The following is a 23,943-nucleotide window of genomic DNA, read 5'->3' as shown; positions in this document are numbered from 1 at the left end:
GAAGGTCAAGAGAATGTGCAAAACTTCTAAAAATGAGCTCTTGTGGGAATGTTGTGTCTAGATCGCAATCACTTAAATGTAGTTTAATGGCTGAGATTTAATGGCTGAAATAACAACTGAGTTAACTTAAAGAGAAATGATGGGCAAACATACAAATTATATAGGCTGAGTTGTTAAAACTGCTTTCAACCATCAAAATTTAAGTAGCTAAACTTGCACCTATTAGGATTAAAAATTGTTCTGTACAGGACTGATTTTTGATATATCTTCAAAATAGTATTGCACAGTCAGAAAGTGCACTGCAACTCTAAAGTTCAGCTCAGTGTTGAACTTTACAGCCATGTTGTTTACAGTGGTGTTAAGTGTGTGCCCCTCCAGGATCAGACGGATACATAATCCCCTCTTCAGTCCCACTGCGGCCCGGATTGTGTGTAAGTGGACAAGAGTGATAGCAGACAGGCAACGGCTCTCCAGACCATGCAATCCACCAGGCGGCTTCAAACAGCCATGGAAATATTGAATTGAAATCCACTCGCTCGTTCTTGGACACACAGACATGCGATATTAAAGCACAAGATCAAATGTTGGAGGCAGAAACAGGCTAAGGGAAAAAAGGTTTTTGACTTTGCGCTGAGATAGTACCGAGCAGTTTTTCTGCTCTCCCTGTGTTTTTATGTCATGTCACCTTGTAAAACAATTTTATAGGCTTTCCAGGCCTCATGGCTGTGAGTGCCAGGAGGTAGATTGTGAGAGTTTCAAATCCTCCAGGATTAGCTCTGAAAGCAGTGGTAGAACATCCCCAGCTTTAGCTCACAAACTAGAAATTTTTTTAGTCTCCCTTCCTGGCATAGACAGAGATGGGGCTGAGGAAGGGTTAGAGCTGTGGATCAGTAGGAAAATTAATCAGGAGTTTGTAGATGCTTCCAGCATCTACAAACAAAATATCTAATGTCTCCAAACAAGAATCTGAGTCCTAAGTTACGTACTGATATTGATATGTATGTGACTCAGAGAGGCTGGAAAAAGAGCAGTCCATTTATTTGCCATTTGATGATCTGAAAAAGCAAGAAAAGGAATTGGGCATAAAAGACAGGCTTGAGGCACACCAAAAAAGAGGTGTCATTTCTATGATGCTAGAAAAGCTCTGTTATGGAGACAATTTCAAAATAGAAACATTAATCTAATGGGGAAATATTCAATATCTGAATTATGTTTTTGAAGTTGTATCACCAGTATTGTTTTGAGGCAGACCAAGAGGAAGGCAATACATCTAACTGACTTTGAATCCACTTGCTCCCAGTGTATCAAAACACAGGATATAAAGTGCAAAAGCAGTCATTTGTAACATGTCCAATACCATTTAGCTGTCAGAAGATATAACTGAGGTGCTAAATGAGGAATACATATAAACAAGGGGAGAACAATGGGGCTTGATGTGTGTTCCTCTAATCAAATAGGTACTGCCTATAAGATCATTTCTTTGTTGTGTATGTCTGTTCAACCAATCCCAAGTTTGGCCTTTGTGCTATTAACTTCAAATCATGAAATCAGTGCTCAGCTGGGGTATTTCTACTTTCTGGCAACACCATTTCTTCAGGTTATATACTGTCATCGGGACAGGACTCTGACAGGAATGCAGTAAAATGTTTGAGAGTCTATTTTGCTTTATATGCAGTGGACAGAAAGTTAGTTTTTATCGTCAGGGTTTTTGTCAGTCAAATCTCTTCTTCTTCCTCAGGCTTCGCTCTGACAAATTATAAAATTTTTCCCTACAAAAGGAAAAAGTAAAAGAAAAATATTTTCTTTTATTTTTATTAAAAGAAAATAATGAGAGCTACAGTACACTGACACAAGAGGCTGAATGTACATATTCCTCACTTTTCAGAAATCTGTTTGAACAAATACTTTAAAAAACATGCAGCATCTTCCTTCCGTTTCACATTTTTTAAAATCCAGCTAACATGGAGGTTTGTGAGTTTAATGTGACAAAATGTGTTTGTAAGGCAACATATATGTAAGAAAAAGATGCAACCGCAAAACCCTTGAGTCCAGCCAGCTGCGACTGACTGGAATCTAAAAGAGCTAAGACTAAATGCAACACTCTTGGTGAATCATTGTCAAAAATAAAAGCTAACTCTGAAAAATCACAGGCACTACCCACTAAAAAAACACACTGCGTGTGTCTTCATCCCCACTCAGACACATCAATCCATACTAAGCCACAGACGAAGAAGTAGGGAAGCCAAAGACAGCTGTCATACGAACACATTCAGAGCAAATTTAATCACCATAATGTTCCTCATCAATCACAGTTGAGGTAAATAGGAATTTGTGTGGAGGTTGAATCATGTCTGATAAATAGATTCCATTTAATTTGTCCTGGAGATGAGCAATGAGGCAAAGATGTTTCTCAAATTTGATTTCCCATTAGCCCGGCGATGTGAAGAGGAGCAGTCACAGACATTCAGTGATTGATACGATGTTGTTTATCTTGAAGATGGATCCACTGAGTTGTTTCACTTGTTTTTTTTTTCTGTTTGCTAATTTTGTTCTACTGCAACCCTTTTATTTCAACACGCGTCAAAAGACAAATATTCCATGTTTTCTTCCTCTCGCTTCCTCTCTGTGCATTCCCCATCTCTGTGTTTATGCATGAGTGTGCGTGTGTGTCCGTCTATGGTTTCCTGTGTGGCATGATCTCCACATTTTACTCTTGGAGAAAATTTATGGTGGAGGATGTTTGGTCTTCCTCTAGCTTTAGGGCAGGAAAACCCGTTAAATATGTGCAAGCAATAAAAAAGACCAGCGTGTTGAGCTTAGACTGTGGAAATAACAACATACACATGCACATTATGTATGATAACACACACACACACACACACACACATGCAGTGTTCTCTGTATAAGTTGGGAACCAAAAAAGTTGCGGAAGTCATTTTAACTGGGATGGTGACGAAGAAAAGGAATTGAAAAAGTGAGTTTCTGTAATTCTTGGCCCTGCTTTCACACCCTGTTACATTCCTTAGGTAAGAAAATCCAAAGCATTAAAATCTCTAACCCCTGAGGTTGTCCAAAAACAGCTGTGTCCATTGTGTTTCAAGGAATTGTTAATTATCTGGCGACATAAAAACAACATTTTAACCAAGACTGGTACTTCAGTATTTACCTGTGGTTTCAACTCTGGATGGAAGAATTCTACATATTTTCTCTTATTTTTGTAATGGTTTGGAAACCATTTCTACTTTGGAAGATGTTGGTGTTTGCTGAGCCCCAGGCACTCTGAGTGGTTATTAAAAATCAAATCACAGTGGTAACTTTTTATACACTGCAATTATACGAGAACAGGGGGAGGATCCGTCATTTTTTAGAATCAATATTTATTGAAAGAATCAACATAGAGCAGTTCTCTAAAGCTTGCAATCCAGAGTTCATTTGCTTCTGATGAACTAAAATCTAAAAGAAATAATCTAAATTAAAGCTGCAAGCAGCCTCGAACGGCCCTCGCAGCCAAGCGCCGCTCCGGCCTATTGCCACCGCGGGGTACGAGCAACCGCCGCCTCACGCCAGCCACCACAGAAGCTCTCACGCAGTTTTCAGCGCCTCCGCCCGCACCGCGGAAGCAGTTGCTCAGTTTCCATCAACGCTGTGCACGTGCTAAGACAGAAGTTGTTGCGCAGTTTCCGCGCCCGTCCTCCGGGCGGTACGCATCTATGCGTTCGGCGGCTATCCTTCAAGATGCAAAAAAATGTGGTATAGATTCATTGGTTTAGCGAGGAAATACAGCTGGCGGATTAATGTAGGGGCGCAGTGGAGTCAAAATACATTTCAATGCTGTTTTGCTCTTTAGAGGTCAACAAAGGTCATACGTATCCAATTTGGCGCCAGTCGGATGATCCATGTGTCATTTAGAGCCGATCATATGCACGTGGCGAAGTAATGCATTTCGTCATTTCTACACCCCAATGCAGTTCGGTCAGCAGCCAGCATTCATAGAGTTCATCATGTTATCATTTTTAGTCAGTATTCACATGATGAAACCCATATAAATTATAGAATAACAGTAAAACATACAGCAGAAAAAACATGTGACTGCCTCTTAAAAGTGGGCGGGGCTACAGTGAGGTCATCAAGTGACCATGGAAATGTGTTCAGGGCTGTTCTCTAGAAAGACAGAGGAAGTGTGATGATGCAGCTGTGATCTTGCATTTGGAAGTCATTTAATGTTGATGTTTCATGGTAAATAGTGAAAGTTTTACACTAAGCCACACCCACATGCTTGATGTTAACTACAACTGAGATGTAAATGCAGTGCAACTTTAACGTTATCGTGAAATGAGTCAGGAAAATGGTGAAGGTTAAGATGTATCAGTTTAATAAACCGCACTGTTCAGTAATAAACCAAGGGCAATGCACAATAACAGAGCACAGTTAACTTTCAGCACTTTAGAACAATAGCACAGGCTGAATCCCATCCATTAATTAGGTATTAATCACAGGAAGTGCTGCAACTAAATATTGCAACCCCAATGGATCTGTAAAAAGATACTTAGCATTTTCTCAGAGCTCTTTCAAACGACATTTTAAACATCTTCTATACATAATAACAAACAACTCTGAATTTATGAAACTGGATGTATCACACACACTATTCAGTTTATTGAATTAGTAAAGCGCTTCGTTAGCATTAAAAACGTTGCAGGCCTCAGGCATTGGGTTAGCATCCTCCTCAGAATAACTGTTCCAAACATGACGGCTTCCAGAACCAGCAATAAGGAATAAATTACTCACTGCACCGCGAGTTACGAGTTTTTAAACTAATGCAATGGGCTCTTTGCACCTGCCGCGCTGACGTCACAACTGTATACCCGAATGCGGCTCTTTTTTCCACTTTCAGAAACTATGACTGCTATAAAAGACAAAGTCGTACTTAAGACACAAATAAAACAATACTATGTACTTTGTTTAAGTTTTCATGGATTTCCAAGCGATCCTCAATCAAGACAGCTTGTAAATATTCGTTGCTACAAGTTAAAGCTACCACTTGAAGCTAACGCCGTACACACCGCTCTAAACACTGTCTTAATGAGCCATTCACAACAAGCATGCAAAAGTAATAAAACGAAATAACACAGAAACCTTAAGCAACACGGCCATATTTTTCTAAAAGTAATAACTCTGAATCTGAACAGTCAGCTGAACTAGAACTCCGATACCAGAGTAAGCTCTGTGCTCGTTTTTCTTCGTCATACTTCAAGCAAAAAGTCTGAACTGTAATCTGCTCCCCCTCCCCCTCCCCGCTGCTTTATTGTCGTTAACAATAAACACACGTAATATGCTTGAAAATAAGGCACAAACAGTGTCCGTTAGAATGGCTGAGAAATCTTTGGATAATTAAATAGCAGATTTTTACTAGAAAGCTAGCAGGCTTGTGCTAGCAGTTTAAAAAGAAATAAAACTCACCTTCATATCTGTGAATGTATAACGAGGCGAACATCTTAAAACCTTTACTTGTTGGGGTTTCGGATCGATGTACATTATTAATTGTTACCTTGGAAAAACATTTCAGCCGTGTTTCCCGAACGTGTAAGCTGAGGTGCAAAGAGCCCATTAAACTTCTCCAACTCCGGTCCAACAGAGCCTTCTTGCTCCAAAGCGTGGTTCGTATTTGCAACTCCAAAATCCAAGCAAAATGTTGAGCGTAGTCCAGTTCTGTGGCTCCAAAAAGCAAACAAAATGTTCAGGAAAACTTTGCAGCTCCAGCTGTCGCCGGCTGACTGTTATTACGTAGCGTCGATCTGTTTTCTCATTGATGGAGTACCACTGCCTCCTGCTGTCGCAATACTGGTATTGCACTAGCAGTACCAGTATTTCTCCACAAGGTGCCAGTGGTACTCCATCAACACTGACCCCAGTGTGTTCTTACTTCGCTGTGTCATAAGTTTTGCTGAATGACTTTGTTTGTATTATTTCTAGCAAAAATAAATGAATGTTTGTACTTTAACCCACAAAATAAACTTATATATATATAAAAAGTTATAATAATGTATATTTAAATAATTAATAACAACATAACCTATGGGCTGCTGTTTTCTAGGGGGCGCTATAGAGAAATTAGGCCACGCCCTACAAATATTGTGATGGATTCCAGTCGGGGAGTGGATAAATATTCATCCTTGTGAGTTTGCAGCAGCTGAGCCCGAAAATGTGGTATTGAGAGCCAAACGTATGGCGATGGCGTTACAGGTAACTTCGCCACGCCGCCATGCCCACCTGCTCTATCGTAGCTGGTCGGGGTTGGAATCCTCAATACACCAACATGTCTTCTGTGTCTGGGCACAGTTTCATGTTGATGACGTCAAAGGGGTCGGATAGCGAACGTTCACAGTAAAACATTACACTTCCTGTTCTCAGGGGGCGTGGCCTAAGTGATGTCATCATTCGACCATAGGGTAATGTAGGAGACCCGATGATGATCAATCACAGAAACTTTGGTGCCTCTGTGAGTTTCTGTGTAGGAGATATAGCAGTTTATGTTTTTATGGCGAGTAGGTGAACTTTGACCCCTGCTAACCCCCTTCAGCATACTCAAAAACTCACCGTTTAGATAACTTTAGATGAGACATGCCTTATGAACAGACTGACCGAGTTTGAAGCCGATCAATCGAAATCCCTAGGAGGAGATAGATCAAATATGAAGGCTGTAAACTGCAAAAATGGGGTCAAAAACCGAACTTGAATCCAAAATGGCTGACTTCCTGTGGGGTTTAGACCATGGCTCCAAGAGACTTTTTTGTACGTCCTGACAAGGTACACATGTGTACAAAGTTTCGTATTTGTAGGTTAAAGCATGGCTTGGGGCTGATCATTTAAAGTTTTCTAGGGGGCGCTATAGAGAAATTAGGCTACGCCCACCAAATATTGTGATGGATTCCTGTTGGGGAGTGGATGAGGGTCCATCCTTATGAGTTTGCAGCAGCTGGGCCCGAAAATGTGGAATTGAGAGCCAAACGTATGGCGATGGCGTTACAGGTCACTTCGCCACGCCACCACGCCCACCTGCTCTATCGTAGCTGGTCGGGGTTAGAATCCTCAATACACCAACATGTTCTCTGTGTCTGGGCACAGTTTCATGTTGATGAGGTCAAAGGGGTCAGATAGCGACAGTTCACAGTAAAACATTACACTTCCTGTTGTCAGGGGGCGTGGCCTAAGTGATGTCATCATTCGACCATAGGGTATTGTAGAAGACCCGATGATGATCAATCACAGAAACTTTGATGCTTCTGTGAGTTTCAGTGTAAGAGATATAGCAGTTTATTTTTTTATGGCGAGTAGGTGAACTTTGACCCCTGCTAACCCCCCTTCAGCATACTCAAAAACTCACCGTTTAGATAACTTTAGATGGGACATGCCTTATGAACAGACTGACCGAGTTTGAAGTCGATCAATCAAAATCCCTAGGAGGAGATAGATCAAATACAAAGGCTGTAAACGGCAAAAATCGGCAAAAATGGGGTCAAAATGGGAACTTCAATCAAAAATGGCTGACTTCCTGTGATACTTGCACTATGACATTAATTGTAAATTTTGAGCGTCTTGGGGAGTTCTACAAGTGTACCAAATTTCATGTGTCTACGATAAAGTAAGTGAATAGCAGAGGGTAAAAAAGGGTGTTTTTCCAATTTCTAGGTGGCGCCGTAGAGACATTTCTGTTGCAATTTTTGCTACGACTTTAAAATACGTAAATTTTAAACAGGCTTAAGGCCTCCGCCAAGTTTGGTGAGTTTTTGAATATGATAAAGCCCCCAAAAAGCCAATTCATTTGGGTGGAATAATAATAATAATAATAATTAAAGCTGCAAGCAGCCTCGAACGGCCCTCGCAGCCAAGCGCAGCTCCGGCCTATTGCCACCGCGGGGTACTAGCAACCGTCGCCTCACGTCAGCCACCACAGAAGCTCTCACGCAGTTTTCAGCTCCTCCGCCCGCACCGCGGAAGCTGTTGCTCAGTTTCCATCAACGCTGACCACGTGCTAACACAGAAGTTGTTGCGCAGTTTCCACGCCCGTCCACCAGGCGGTACGCACTGATGCGTTCGGAGGCGCTCCTTGACGATTCAAAAAATGTGCTGCAGATTCATTGGTTTAGCGAGGAAATATAGCTGGCGGATTAATGTAGGACGCGCAGTGGAGTCAAAATATATTTCAATGCTGTTGTTCTCTTTAGAGGTCAACAAAGGTCATACGTATCCAATTTGGCGTCAGTCGGATGATCCACGTGTCATTTACAGCCGATCATATGCACATGGCGAAGTACTACAGTTCGTCATTTTTCATCATTTTCAGCTGTGTTTCTAAAGCACTCTATTTCATTGTTGTAGTAATACTTACTCAGAGTGGCGAATTACTGAAATGGTTTGTAAGAAGTAAGAAAACGCTACATTTACTGCATGATTTAATTCAACAAAAAATTATCTGAGACATTTCTATCCTTTTAGAAATGTCATGGCAACGCTCTCACAAAGTTTTCACGCCCATCCGCCCGTGGATCTGTTTGTCATTGGTGGAGGAACACTGACACCTACTGGCGAAATACTGATATTGTTCTTCATCCTGTTTATCTGCTGTTTCATTTTTGGAGCAATACTGACCCCAAGTGGCGAATTACTGAAATGGTTTATAAACGTCAAAAATGGGATCAAAATCTGAACTTCAATCTAAAATGGCCGACTTCCTGTGGGGTTTAGACCATGGCTCCAAGAGACTGTTTTGTAAGTCCTGACATGGTACACACGTGTACAAAGTTTCGTAATTGTAGGTTAAAGTATGGCTTGGGGCTGATCATTTAAAATTTTCTAGGGGGCGCTATAGATAAATTAGGCCACACCCTACAAATATTGTGATGGATTCCTGTCGGGGAGTGGATGAAGATCCATCCTTGTGAGTTTGGAGCAGCTGTGCCCAAAAATGTGGAATTGAGAGCCAAACGTATGGCGATGGCGTTACAGGTCACTTCGCCACGCCGCCACGCCCAGCTGCTCCATCGAAGCTGGTCGGGGTTGGAATCCTCAACACACCAACATGTCTTCTGTGTCTGTGCACAGTTTCATGTTGATGAGGTCAAAGGGGTCAGATAGCGACCTTTCAGAGTAAAACATGACACTTCCTTTTCTCAGGGGGCGTGGCCTAAGTGATGTCATCATTCGACCATAGGGTATTGTAGGACACCCGATGATGATCAATCCCAGAAACTTTGGTGCCTCTGTGAGTTTCTGTGTAGGAGATATAGCAGTTTCTTTTTTTACGGCGAGTAGGTGAACTTTGACCCCTGCTAACCCCCTTCAGCATACTCAAAAACTCACCGTTTTGATAACTTTAGATGGGACATGCCTTATGAGCAGACTGACCGAGTTTGAAGCCAATCAATCAAAATCTCTAGGAGGAGTTCGATCAAATAGGAAGGCTGTAAACGGCAAAAATGGGGTCAAAATCTGAACTTCAATCCAAAATGGCCGACTTCCTGTGGGGTTTAGACCATGGCTCCAAGAGACTTTCTTTTAAGTCCTGACATGATACAAATGTGTACAAAGTTTCGTAATTGTAGGTCAAAGCATGGCTTGGGGCTGATCATTTAAAATTTTCTAGGGGGCGCTATAGAGAAATTAGGCCACGCCCACCAAATATTGTGATGGATTCCTGTAAGGGAGTGTATTAGGATCCATCCTTGTGAGTTTGGAGCAGCTGGGCCTGAAAATGTGGAATTGAGAGCCAAACGTATGGCGATGGCGTTACAGGTCACTTCACCACGCCGCCACGACCATCTGCTCCATCAAAGCTGGTCGGGGTTGGAATCCTCAACACACCAACATGTTCTCTGTGTCTTGGCACAGTTTCATGTTGATGAGGTCAAAGGGGTCAGATAGCGACCGTCCACAGTAAAACATGACACTTCCTGTTCTCATGGGGCGTGGCCTAAGTGATGTCATCATTCGACCATAGGGTATTGTAGGAGACCCGATAATGATCAATCACAGAAACTTTGGTGCCTCTGTGAGTTTCTGTGTAGGAGATATAGCAGTTTATTTTTTTATGGCGAGTAGGTGAACTTTGACCCCTGCTAACCCCCTTCAGCATACTCAAAAACTCACCGTTTTGATAACTTTAGATGGGACATGCCTTATGAACAGACTGACCGAGTTTGAAGCCGATCAATCGAAATCCCTAGGAGGAGTTCGATCAAATACGAAGGCTGTAAACGGGAAAAATGGCCCCAAAATTGGACCTTCAATCCAAAATGGCTGACTTCCTGTGATACTTGCACTATGACATTAATTGTAAATTTGAAGCATCTTGGGGAGCTCTACAAGTGTACCAAATTTCATGTCTCTAGGATAAAGTAAGTGAATAGCAAAGGGTCCTTTGAAAATTTCTAGGTGGCGCTATTGAGCCATTTCTTATGGGATTTTTGCGATGACCTTAAAATACAAAATTTTGAAACTCCCTTTACGCGTCCGCCAAGTTTGGTGAGTTTTTGAATATGATAAAGCCCCCAAAAAGGCCCCTCTTTAGGGGGGCAGAATAATAATAAGAAACAGTAGGAAAACAATAGGCCTTCGCAGCGCTTAGCTGCTCGGGCCTAATAATAAACAATAGGAAAACAATAGGCCTTCGCAGCGCTTAGCTGCTCGGGCCTAATGAAACAGTTACTGATATTTACATCACAGAACCTCAAATAGTCCTACATTCTGCATCGTGTTGATGTAACTCTATTACTTTCGTTCTGATTTTTTCTCTTTAAACATTTTTTTTCTCCATTTTTTCCTCCAACTATTCTCTGTGATTTAGGATGCTGTGCAGCTGAAAGGATTTTCGCTTTTTTACTTTTGGGCATGATGCATAGCCATCGCAGCAAGGTGGTTTACAACTAGAAGTATCTGATTAACATCACAAAAGCTCAAATAATTCCTCAACTGCAACCATAAATCCCAAATGAGTTGAAAAGGAGGCACTGTGGATCCAGAGCAGGAACAAAAAGGGGAAAGAGAAGGAAGAAGTTCAAACCATTTCTTCCATCGATCATAATACGTAATCCAAAATCATTTGCTAGCAGGTTGGATGCTATGGAACCTCTGGAGATTACAATGCAAAGAAGGATTTGTCATTAAAATAAAATAAAGAATATAATGGAAAAGGTCATCATCACACTGTGTTACAACAACACAGTGTCTTCAGTCAGATACTCCTTCAGATCTACTGTGATCTGAAGGAGATCACGGCATATTGAAAAATATGAGTAATAGCAAGATTTAATTTATTTCTTGAATTGAAAAAATATTCCTCAAAAGCCTTGAAACAAATAAACAAATACAATATTTTGGAATTAAATTTGGAGTTGCAAAAAATTATAAAGCACATCTCACGGGTAACAAAAACAGTCTTGCAGAGCCTAATTTATAATTATATAACACAATACAGTGTGCAAAGCAAAACAAAGCCTCTATGTAACTGCAAAGGTTGTATAAATTGCCTTATTACAGGGTTGGGTCTGTTTTTTGATTTTTTTAGATTGAACACCACAGCCTCTCAGTGGCCAAAGCTATTGGGAGAGGAGTTGTCACAAAGATATTATCAGCCAACCAGAAATAGGTAAAGGATGTTGCTACAGCATCAACTCTTCTAATACACTTATATTTCCTTATGGCATCTGAGAGACAGCGCTTATGCAGATGCAGAACATCAACGATATCCTTAATCACAACGATGCTGCTTTTTATGCCCCTTCAAGTTAGATTTTTCTTTTACTTCTGCTGAACATACAGTTGTAATTTAACCACAATAACAAGATTAATGTGCCTGACGTTTTCCAGGAGTTAATGAGCAAGAGTGTGCAAGTATCAAACTTTACAGGGAACAGTATAAAAGCAAAGCCATATAGCAACAGTTTGGAATGTCACAAGGTATTCATTATTTTGAGAAAGTTGCTCTTAATCCAAAGGTTCTTTTTGTCTAAGTCATAAAATCTAGCTTGGTAGCTGATGTGGGAAGGAGAGCAAGGAACCTTTGTAAAAGGTCATAATCTAAAAGTTAGTTCATGCTATATTTTCTGGTTCTTTGCTTGTCTTCTTGTCTGACGGAAAGAAACTTGGAGGAATAACAGAATGATAGATGACTTCTCTTTAATGTCAATGTGTGAAACTGTGGAAAGAGAGGTGTGTTTGTTCACAAACATTAATCTCCCTGCTGCCTAAAGGTTGATGAGGCGGTGTTTACACACTGACCACATTTTTTTCTCTTTCAGTAATGAGGCCAATTGGATGTACTCCAGTGAAAATAAAATGAAGGAAGAGATGGTAATCTCTTCACCCATTTTCACATAGTTGGAAAGGCGAGGCCTGCTTCAGTGTGCCGCTGATGGGGAAACCTAAAAGCACTTTTTCAGTGATGGCGGGAACATAGAATGGAGATTCTTAGATTAGACCTTTGGGCTGAGGAATGCTCACCTCATACCAAATATTTGTCTGAGTCATTGAGGTTCTGAACGCTCTAAATCTGGTACAGTTCTTTCATGGGGCTTCAGGAACCATTGTTAATCGTTTATTCACCTCCACCCTTCTCCTCCCACATTGCTGCTGTCTCCACTTTGTGGCATACGGTAAAACTATGGTCCAATTAAGTTGGGGCTATGAGGAGGAGGGGGCAAAGGGTTGTTAGTGGTTAAGGCTCGGGGTCTGACTGCTGCTGTTTTTGGTGTGATGATATCTGCTTAGTCTCAGACTGAAATCTCAGGTCAAAGATTTGGGCCTCAATTCCAACCGTTAAATGGGCAAAAGACTCTGACCTTTTGGCCCCATAAGATCTCAAATCAGAAGTTTGAATCTCCATGGCTAATGAGATGGCCCTAAAAGAACTATGAAATATAAATGAATTATATATTCTACTTTGTCCTGTCTCTGTGTTGCCCTGCAACAGACTGGCAACTTGTTCGTGGTGTACCCTGCCTCTCGCCCAGAACATTAGCTGGATATAGGCACCAGCACCCCTCCTGACCCCACTTGGGATGAGGGTGTATGGAAAATGGATGGACGGATATATATTCTACTTTTATACAGAAACATGGGTGACATGTCTGAAATAACTCCTGCCATTAGAAACAAAACTAGATTATCTTAAAAAAAGATAACTTTTCATAGTCAATAAAATCCTAGGCAAACTTATGTAAAGGTTAATGAGATTTTCAAAAGTAAGTCGGTGAAGAGATTTCTCCTCACCCACAAAAGAACAGTCACATTTTTCATAATTGTTTAATTGGATAAGTCTGGACCCTGGCTGAGCACTCAAGGACAATTTCAGGCTGCTCTCAAAGCCATTTCTTTATTACCTTAACTATGAAATGTGTTGGAAGGTGAATCATCACCTTAGTCTGAAAGTGGTTCCAAACTTCTTCCATTTCCAAATAATGGATACTATAAAGCATCTCAGGAAGTTCAAATTTGAACTGTAATATAAAGCAGACATTTCCTTTCATTTGTTTCTGCTAATTTCCAAATCATGCTTAATGTAATGTTTGTGAATTCACCTACTTCTGGATTTTCTGTGTAATGCAACATCAAACTATCAGCTTAAAATGAGCCTATTCATGGAATTTTCTGCAGAATTTATATAAACATTTATAAAGAAACAGATATCTAGGCAATTTGACATTCTATGGTGTTTTCAAAGCAGCCAATAAACATGCACTATTCATTTTTCTTAAAGCTGACTGGCTGTAGTGGAGTGGAGATACAGTTTGATATTACTTTCTGCACTAAAGCGAAGACCATTTACATTCGATGTCCCAGTATTTACGGGCTTCAGTGCAAAGATTCGCAGTATATTGATGTTATCTCCATATCAATAGTTTAATATTTGGTGATTAAACTATTAAATTATGTAATTATAAGCGATTTTATAGGAGTTCTTAGGTATTCCTATGGTTTTGCTATTTGTAGGCAGCTGTGGTCCATGACCTCTTTTGGGGAGCCATTAATATTTGAATATATTTGGAATAAGCCTAAACAATAAAACTGTAAATACTTCTCAAATGCTATACTATTTAAAGCACAGAGAAGATTGAACAACCAAAAAAAAAAAGTTAATTGAAAGTCCATAGATTTCATGCCAGAATTGATCAACAAATTGATTTGTTTTCCCTGGTTCTCTGAAATCTCTTTTTGTTTAGTCGTCACTTTTCTGTCTGTTGAAGTATAGAACTAAACAAAGCAATTTATTTTCTATTCCATAAAACCCCTTTGAGAAGTATATAGCTTCCACAACAGCTGCGTTCCATTGGTGGCCGGAAGGACACAAGGACTTACATGAAAACCAACTTTTTTTTTTTTGCAATTGCAAATATAAGGAAAATAATGCCTGTAATTTACATCTCCACCACTATATAAATCCTGGTTATTAAAACAAAGATAAACCAGGATGTCCTGTGAGTGTACAAGCACCATTTGTTTTATAAACAACACCCACAACATGTCAGTTCCTACATCATTTCCACCCATCAGGGTATTGTTTTCCTAAAGCCCAAACACATCAGTTAATTGCTGACATGGTCCTGATAAATTACAAACTGTTTCATTGTTAGGGCTCCAGCTTGGTGTGAGCACCACATGCAGTGTGTTCCTGGAAGACGAAGGGTTGAGAAGAGCCAAGCTGTTGTCAGAAACAGACTGCAAACACACAAAGAGGCTCTGAGAACCAGCGCCGACCATATGGTGGTACTCATGAACATAGTCAGAGTTGCACCATTTTGTTATAAATAAGCTTACTTAAACTGAAATATGTTTGTGTTTATTTTATCAGATGGAATTTGGATTTGTGCAATGGATAAACATTTACAGCCACACGAGAAGTAATTCATAAAATTTATGAAGCTGGAATTGCTGGTTGGGTTTCTTAAGTGGGATGATGTTACTCTAGACCGTAGATAAACTCTTACTCTGCATTATTGAGGTTCATTTTCTACATCCCAATTAGGTCCAGGATAAACTTGCAGAGAAATTTAAAGCAGCTTGGTTTATAAATGTGTTCAATCTGTTTAATCCATCATCTGAAAATGAAACGTATATGGCACAAGGTCACGAAACCGCGGCTATTTATCTAAACTGGCAGACTGAGTAAAAGGATTTCTAGTGTGCCACAAGTGATTTGAGTTACACAGTAAACATGGGGGGAAATGCTCTGGTCAGATGTGACCAATGCTGAACTTTTGGTCTACTTGCAACACTCAATGTGTGGTAAATAACTGACATTGCTGATGAACACATTGTCAACATGAAATGCGGGGTGGCAGTGTCATCCTCTGGGGTTGCCTTAATTCCTTGGGGACATTAAAACTGGCTATACTTTATGGAAATAGATAAAATTAATTCTGGAAGAAAACCTTTTAGAGGCTGTAACAGACTTGAGACTGAGGCTGGAGGTTCATCTTCCAAAAGAACAATGGAGAGATACAGTTGAACGGTTTAGATCAAAGCTGTGTTAGAATGACCCAGTCAAATTCCAGACTTCAATGGAAATCATTCACAGATCCTCTCTATCCAATTTGACTGAGATGTTTTGTTCAGTCTTGGATGGGTAAAGATTTCAGCTGCAGAGCTAGTAAACACCCCCACCAAATTCTGCAGCTGCAACTGCAGTGGAAGGTGGTTATTGACTTAGGTGACGCAACACAGATACACACCACATGTTTTAGATTTATATTAGTTAAAATAACACTGAAAAGTAAACAACCATGCATTCCTTTCCTTTCACTTCATAATTATGCACAATTTTGATGTTAAGAAATGTGGAAAAGTCTAAGTGGTATGAAATGTCTTTCAAGGCACTGTATGCTTCATCTATTTTGTGTTCTCAATAATTCATAAAACAGAAACTCAGGATGTTTACTTGATCAGCGCAATTTTACTTGTTCAGCTACCTTGCATATGATGTTCCTCACACAGACACGTCGGTGCCTGGTGAACCTAAAGCCGCAGTATCTTTGGTTAGTTTTAGGTTACCAAGTGGATGATTCTCTGCTCGACTAACAGGGAGTTGATTCATTGCATGGGCAAAAGGTGATCAATGGTCCATTGCATCAGATAAGCACCTGACTGGGTGGTTGGATGGATATCCTCTCAGGAACTGAGGGCAAACAATGAGGGCCCAGAATCACCAGAAGGCCCAAGAAAATTAAAGGACAATCAGAGCTTTTCATTGTGGGCAGTGAGGTGAGTGCCCAGCTCGGCGAAGGGCACAGAGGGCAGCAGACGCAATAAAGGCTCTGTGATAAACGTGAAAATCACTTAGTTGATGGATGTGATGAACTTGATCCAGTCAGAGCGTGAGTGTTTCTGCACTTGTGCAGTAAGAAAGCAGAGTTAGATGACAGCGAAGGATGACAATGCTTGGCGACACAGTTGATGAATGACGTGTTAATGGACTGGAGATGGGCCTCCAGATGGAGAAAGTGAAGGATAAAGCATGAAGAGGAGGAGGGAGAAGGGAAGATGAGAATATTTTTTTGCTACTTGATGCTGAAATGTCTTTCATAAACTGTGATCTCATGAGTCTGAGTAGAAACAGCTGTCCACAGCTGGCTCTCTCAGAGAGACACAGTGATGTCTGCAGATAAAAAGAAACAAGAAGAGAAGAAGACACATGCTAAGCTGGATGTACTGAAACAGTAAATTTCACCTGTATTCAGAATCGTTAATTTTACATGGATTCCTGTCATGAATAGGAAAACAATAAAGCATATGTAGCATTTATCTTTCTGAACATTAAACCTGAAGTGACTTGGCACTGTAGATATTCTTCATCATGAAAGTTGTATTAAACTCTTTGTCAAAAGATCACATTTTTTTATTATTGCATCTTTACTGTGCTCACCACAATGTTCAGTTGGTGAGCCTGTCTGTTATAGTTTTCCACTTCAATCCCTTCTTTTCCTCATGTTGTGAAGCCACCTTGTTAAAATAATAACAAAATTGGATAATTTAAGCCTTTCCATTTTGTCAAATAAAACAATTATGCCAATACTGTACTTATTGTAACTCAGGTAAAGATGTGTAAAAATAAATAAATAAAAACCATTTTAATAGAGTAGAATAAACTCACACTAAAAAAAAAATTGAGAAAAAAAAACCTTTTAATTCAAAGAGATTTTTACAGCCTGGGGGAAAAAAAATCAATATTAAGAAATAATTGTTATACAACAATAGGCACAACAAATATTTGCACCTCTCACAATTCATATACATGCTTCCTTTAGAGTGTAGGACCTCTTAAATAATCCATGACTTTTTGTTTCTTTGGAGTATAAATTTGATATGAGCCTCTTAGCCTCTCTTCAAAATGTCAACAAAAAGAGAACAAGCTTTTTAAGTAAGTGACAAGTGCTGATATTTATGAATAATGAAATAGCTTCAAGAAAATAGCCAGATAATTGTTTTTTACACACCTTTATGAGGGTAATTCAGGAGGACACAGTATGTTGATGTTATCTCCATATTGACAGGTATCTTCTAGTTCTGGGACATAAATCTAATGAAAAGAGTGTCATAATATGATTTCATATTTTTATTATGTTCTTTCATTCTAAATACAGTCAAATATTAATCAAAGATTACATGGCAAAAAAACCTACTTAAAATTTCTAATATTTTATGTTTCCTCAGTTTCTGCCTTACAGTGCTTCATCATTGAAATATGTTTTTGTTTTGTCTCCTAGAAAGTTTCCTCTTAACCCGATCCCTGATGTTTCTGGGTAAACCACGCTGGAAGCCTCTCATTTAGCACACAACCACTTTGCCCTTGGAGCTTTGGTGCACCAGGAAGAGTGGTTTACCACATGAAGCTGCTGGCAGATGAAATTCTTACTCATCCCACAAAACAGACACATGCATATTTTTTTAGATTTAAAAAACCTTTTCTGATGATGCTCCAAACCAGCAGCAATAATGGGTGTACTGAAACTATTTTCTCAGATCATTGTTGACGTTTCTTGATAGTTTAGAAACGTGAATTTAGGAAAACGGCAAAGATCCTCTACTTTTTGGTTGTGTTTCGCAAAAATGTAACTACTCTTTTTAAAAAAGCCAGCACCATGACATTAGATCTGGTCTAAGTAAGTTCAGTCGGTACCCTGAACCCTGTAATATCTGAGTTGCTAAGACATTGCCAGTGAGGCATTCAGTTATGTCATGCCAGACAGTTATGTCTGTTAGCAAAATAACAGACATCTCAGTTATTTTGCTAACTGAGATTTCTGGAATGGTTTTTAAATAATTCACAGTTGAATAACAATATCATAGCTCTCAATAGTAACTGCTGTGGGTAACTTTTTCACTAAATAGATTGAATGTGGGTCATTGTTAATAGGTTATATATGGGAAACTTTTACAGTAAGAAGCTGCTTCCAGCCTGAATTCATCAACAATGCTGGTTTATTTTTCTCTCTATGGTCTAAAGAATTGGCAGACAAATCAAGGATCTTGAATGTTTCTGCAAAGGCTACTTCTGATTATCCAGGATGGCAGTGCCTTTTCTTTTGGGTGCTTTCAGAGAGGGAGTGCTGCTGAGCTCTTAGACTCAAGTTTGGACACAACCAAGAACTCATCAAAAAAGTTCAGTACAACCACAACAGAACAGCCTAATTGCCCATTGGCCCATTTTCTTCTGTTGATTTGTATTTTCTTTGCACCACATGTTTTGTTATGTTTGTCTAATTATGTCTAAATTTCCACAAGACTGTTCAGCTGGACAGAAAACACTTCAGCTTAGCCAAGCAGCTTACTTTAAATAATTTGGTTCCAGGGTGATCCAAAGTGAGAAACAAACAAAACATTTCATGTCCTGTACATGTCTAAAGTCAGGTCCCGGTGATATTTTGTCAAGTTAAATTGTGGTGAACTTGGAACCATACCCAGACATGAGTGGGAGCCCTATTTTGAAAGTTTCTAAAAGAAACTTCTGAGTTTTCAGAACTCACAAGATCTGAAAAATCAAGGAGGCAAGGCAAAAAGGCAAGCAAGAAATAGAAGGATCACATGAGGTTAAGCAAATCACTCAGGAGGCGATCATTGCCATGAGAAGTAGGCAAGTCAATCAATATAATGCAGTTCAGCTGATTGAACTGAGGTGCCGAAGGGAAGTGACAAATTAATATAGAAATGAAGACAGTCGGATCTAACAAGACACAAAATAAACCAAAAGCTAACCATCACTAACATGAAAATAAGAAACTGAATAAAGAACAGAAAAAAAAATGTAACTCTGCAAGTTGCAAAATGACACAACAGCCAATATCTGATCACAAATAAGGTCTCTTCTTATCCTTTCCATCATGTCAGCTCTGTGGTGGCCTAGCTGATGGGAGAAACGTGAATTCCTTTGAGATAATTCCTTTGTTCTTCTTCAGACAAAGGTTTTCTCTTTTAATGTCACTTGCACAGTGCCACTCAGTTTCAATAAAGATTGAAACCAAGTTCAATCTTTAATGTGGTTTTATACAGGGAATGAACCTTAGTAGTTGGTTTTCATGGCGGTTATTTAACGCTTCCTTCTTTTTGTTCAATCATTCATTAGTGAGTAGATATGTTTATTTACTAATTTGTTAATTCTTCATTATGCAACTGTCAGGCTCCAGTAACAAACTCCAGTAAATGTACCTTAAAACCTTAAAATCTACTAAATTTAATTTTGCTTTTCTCAAAATATACAGTGACTCCATGACCAGGTAAAGGATGGATCCTATATTGATTTTTCAAAAGACCTATTCTTTATATATAAGATGTTTATGTCATGGAATGGTGGTGGTGGAGGTGGTGAGGCAGGCGCTGGAGACCCAGATATTATGAATAACAAATTATTTAATGAAAATAAGTCCAACAAAACACAGAGTCAATAAACAATAGTCCGCGGCCAGGCAGCACGGCTGAGCAGAAGCCAGGGCTCACGCCGGTAGCAACTGGTCTTAAGGGCGGCACAAAAAAACAACGACAATCTGACAAACAACGACAAGGACCCGAGGAACAAAGGACACAGGAGGGACTAAATACACTGAGGGTAATCAGGAGAACAAGACACACCTGGGAACAATCAAGGGGAAGACAGGACAACGAGGAGAACTCAGGACACAGAAACTCAGAATTAAACACAGAAAAACACAGAACCTGACAGTTTATGGAAAATACCTGTGGTTTGAGTTCTTTTAATTCAAAATATAAATGAAAACATGACTCGTCAATAGTCTTAATCTATATATGAACACACATTTATGAGAAATGCTGTATGGACCAAGAGGACAAACTCTCTGCAGAACAGAAGCCTGAACATGTTTACAGCCAGGACACGTCCTCACCTACACCCTGCTGACACCGACTGGCGTTTAACACTCGCATTGCCAAGTTCTTGTTATGAAAGACAAGTTCCTCTCTGTGTGAGTCAAAGGTACCTGGCTGATGATAATAACAGAGTACAGGAGGTAAGGTGGAGAAAGAAAAGTAGAGAGTGAGAGGGACAGAAAAACATTTTTACAAGCCTGCGCTGTGATTCACTCTGACCCTGGGGTCCAGTCAGCAGAGGTTCAGCTGCTTTATTGAGTGCTTGGCAGCTCGCTGTGTGAGCAGAGGAGGGATTTAAACAGTTATGATCCTGCAGCCAGAGATTCTGCTCCTGTTAGCATGCGGTGCAGGAGGTGCAGGTGAATTTCATGTCTAGTGCCTACTGTGTTCATAGGTAACTGGATCTCATGAACCAGCATGGTGAATCTTAGAAAAAAAAAAAAAAAGGCAGAAATTCTCCATGATGGTTAAGGGGTTGACCCTGTTTCTGTTGGATCACGAAAAAGCATCTGTGAATAATCTTGAAATAAAGTTATAGTAACATTGACAATCCTCAAATTAAATTTGTTGTGTAAGAATTAATCAACATATTATTTGATATTTTTGGTAAAAATAATCATTTCTTCATTTTTTAAAAAAGTTTTTGTAAAGAGGAAGCTTGTAAAGCCCTCGGTGGATGTTGTTCCTGAGCTGTCAGGTGATTTAAATGTTTTATCTTTATTCATTTTTTAAATCTTCATCTTTAAATTTATGCTTTGTTCAGGCTTAACAATTGCACTCTGGATCGTTCAGGTAATGAAAGATTAGAGCATCTTTCATTACCTAAACCATTACCAGATATATCTTCTAATATGAAAATAATGAGTAAATATTGTCAAGTAGAGACTAGAATGAAATAAGGTTCTGCAAGGGAGCTTAGTTTGTGCTTTTTTGCTCCATAGCTTTCACTGACGAAGTTTGGCCTTTTTCCAAACTTAGTTTTCCAAGTTTAAGTTGCACGCAGATTTATAACAGATTTACGGTACTGGCTTCCAACATTGTTAAAGAAGACCCACTTTAGTTGTAAAATTTGGATCTAGAGTTATAGCTTTCTCCATTGTTTCTCAACAGTGGAACACTATAAAACAAATAGAAACAAAATAAAAATTAAAGCAGACAAATAGTGTTCCATTATGTGGTTTTTCTTCTTTTTTCTTTTTAATCAATTGATGTATTTGTTGCATTATTTAGGCCCCTGTTGTGGAAAAAAAGAGTCCTTCTCTTGTTGTATGCTGGGAATAAGTTTTAGTGAACTCCTTGGCCAACTATTCCTATCCTCTATTACACACCACACCGAGGTGTTTCAACTTGTTGAAGACAAAGGGAAAATATTGCCGCACACCTTCACTGCAGGGTGGGATTATGTACCTTTCCATGCTGGGAAATTGCTAAAAAAAGAATAACTCCAGTGAAGCCTCTCCAAGTGGCTTATTATTCATTAACTATAATTCTGCCTTGCAGTGCCAACAAACAGAAAGATAATGAAGAGCACCTTGAGGCTCACCAGTGCGCAGTCATAATGAAAACACCCAGCGTTGGCATGAAGTCATCCTGCAAGACTGCACATGCAGCCTCTCTAGCAAACAGCAAACACAGAGCAGCTTCCCTCATCTTTTCTCTTCAACAAAATGCCTGAGGGGGGATTAGGAGGAAGAAAGGTCAGGGAAGAGAAAAATCAATGAATCGTTAATAAAGATGTTTACTCCTTGCATGTTATGGACGAGCACAGGTTCCACATAAACAACCTGATCTGAAGTAAAACATAATTCAATTTACTTTACAATAAATTAAGTTGCAACCAATGTACGCACATTGTGCTTAATGATTAATCTTAAACTCCTCATAAACATGGAGTCCTGTACTTGCCGACTTTAGTGCATTGCAAAACGATTAGGCCTGTAAAGCTTTCAGAGGATGATTTGGCAATTGGCATTTAACCCATTTTTACTCTAATTTTATGTCCACATTGTCATTTAGACACATTTGTTATCCCTTTGAAGCCGCTTCATGCCTGGGTACTTAACTAATACACTTACATTTATGGGGAGCTGAATGTCTTGACGTTTTAAAGTAAATGATCAAAATATGTTGCACTGTGCTCAGATGAAATTATTACAAAAACAATAACTTCTTGTAATTTTCCAAATATTTTACGTCACACTATTACTATTGATAAAGTTCTTGTTCTGGTGAACTGCCAAGAAGCCACTCCCCTCTTGTTGCTTCTTTGTGCTCTGCCTGCTACAGATGAGAACCAGGTGGAGTCAATCTCCTGGCAATTGGAAAAGTATTTTAGGTGTGGCTGACCTCTCACTCTTGTTTGAGAGAGTGGCACAGCATGTGTGACAAACAGTGCTGATCACATGCAAGAAACAAACTGTGCAAATCTTTAAAAAACTGTGAAGGACAGCCGGTAAGCTCCTAATACTGTTTTACATGGACTTTAACTTTTGATTGTTTTCATGAGAAAAAAAAGGAAATGTATAGATATTTATATGCACTTGGTGTTTATTAGTTAAAGCAGAACATATTGATAGAAAATGTTAATTTATTATACTGTAGAATTAAATGATTTAAATCAGTGGAAATTTATTTTGAGTTTTCACTGTGTATTTGTCCTGTTCAGTTCACAATGTAATTTAGATGTTTCTGTTTCTTTTGAGGGTTTTCACCTGTATGATTGGAGCATCATATAAAAATAAATATAACTAAAATGAAGACTCCTTGAGTGAACCCCAGTTATATTTCACAAAAAGATCATCCTTTTCAAGTTGGGAATGCACAGTGAAATCAAACCAGGAGAAACTTGACAGTGAAAACCCGCAGTCTAAAGACTGGAGGGAAACTAAGAGTTGTTGGCTGGACCAAACGTGTCCTCAAAGAGACAAGTCAAGATTGTTGTTTGCCCTGCTGCTAAAATCAAAATGGCTGACTCAGTAGTGTTAGAGCAGTTGAAGAGTGCTAGAACAACAGTGAAGCGTCAATTCTCCCGTTTAGCCAATAATGTCTACGAATGCATACAATGATGTCTGAGGAAGAGCTCAGGGACAACTTCACAAAGCTCACAGTAGAAGCCAGTAAAGTTCTTGAAGCCAACGATGATGTTGCAGAACAATATGCTGCTGAAAATCCAGATCCAGAGGTGTTAAGTGAACAACAAAAGGCTGATTTGGATAAAACAACCACAGAATGTGAGAAAAAAATGCAAGAGCTAAAAAATCTAATACAAAAGACATTATGGGAAAATTTTGGGGAATATGAACTGACACAAGCTATAACAACTGCAGAGTCACACGCAGATTATGTGAGCACTGTGAATCCAAGTAAAAGCACTGATGCATATGGGTTCATGATAGAGCATCTGCAAGAACTTGTAAAGATAGCAAAGGCAGCGCATAAACATTGGAAGTGCTGGGCTCCTCATGCAGAGCAACATCAGTTTCAGAGTCGTATCAGAGCTCTTGAGACCATATTACCAAAACTAACTTTAAGAAAAGCAGAATTTATTGAAAAACAAACCATAGAAGGGACCAA

This window comes from Poeciliopsis prolifica, unplaced genomic scaffold, assembly GCF_027474105.1.
Source record: "Poeciliopsis prolifica strain line A6 unplaced genomic scaffold, Auburn_PproV2 SCAFFOLD005, whole genome shotgun sequence".
NCBI lineage: Eukaryota > Metazoa > Chordata > Actinopteri > Cyprinodontiformes > Poeciliidae > Poeciliopsis > Poeciliopsis prolifica.
Note: the sequence above shows the minus strand (reverse complement) of the source record.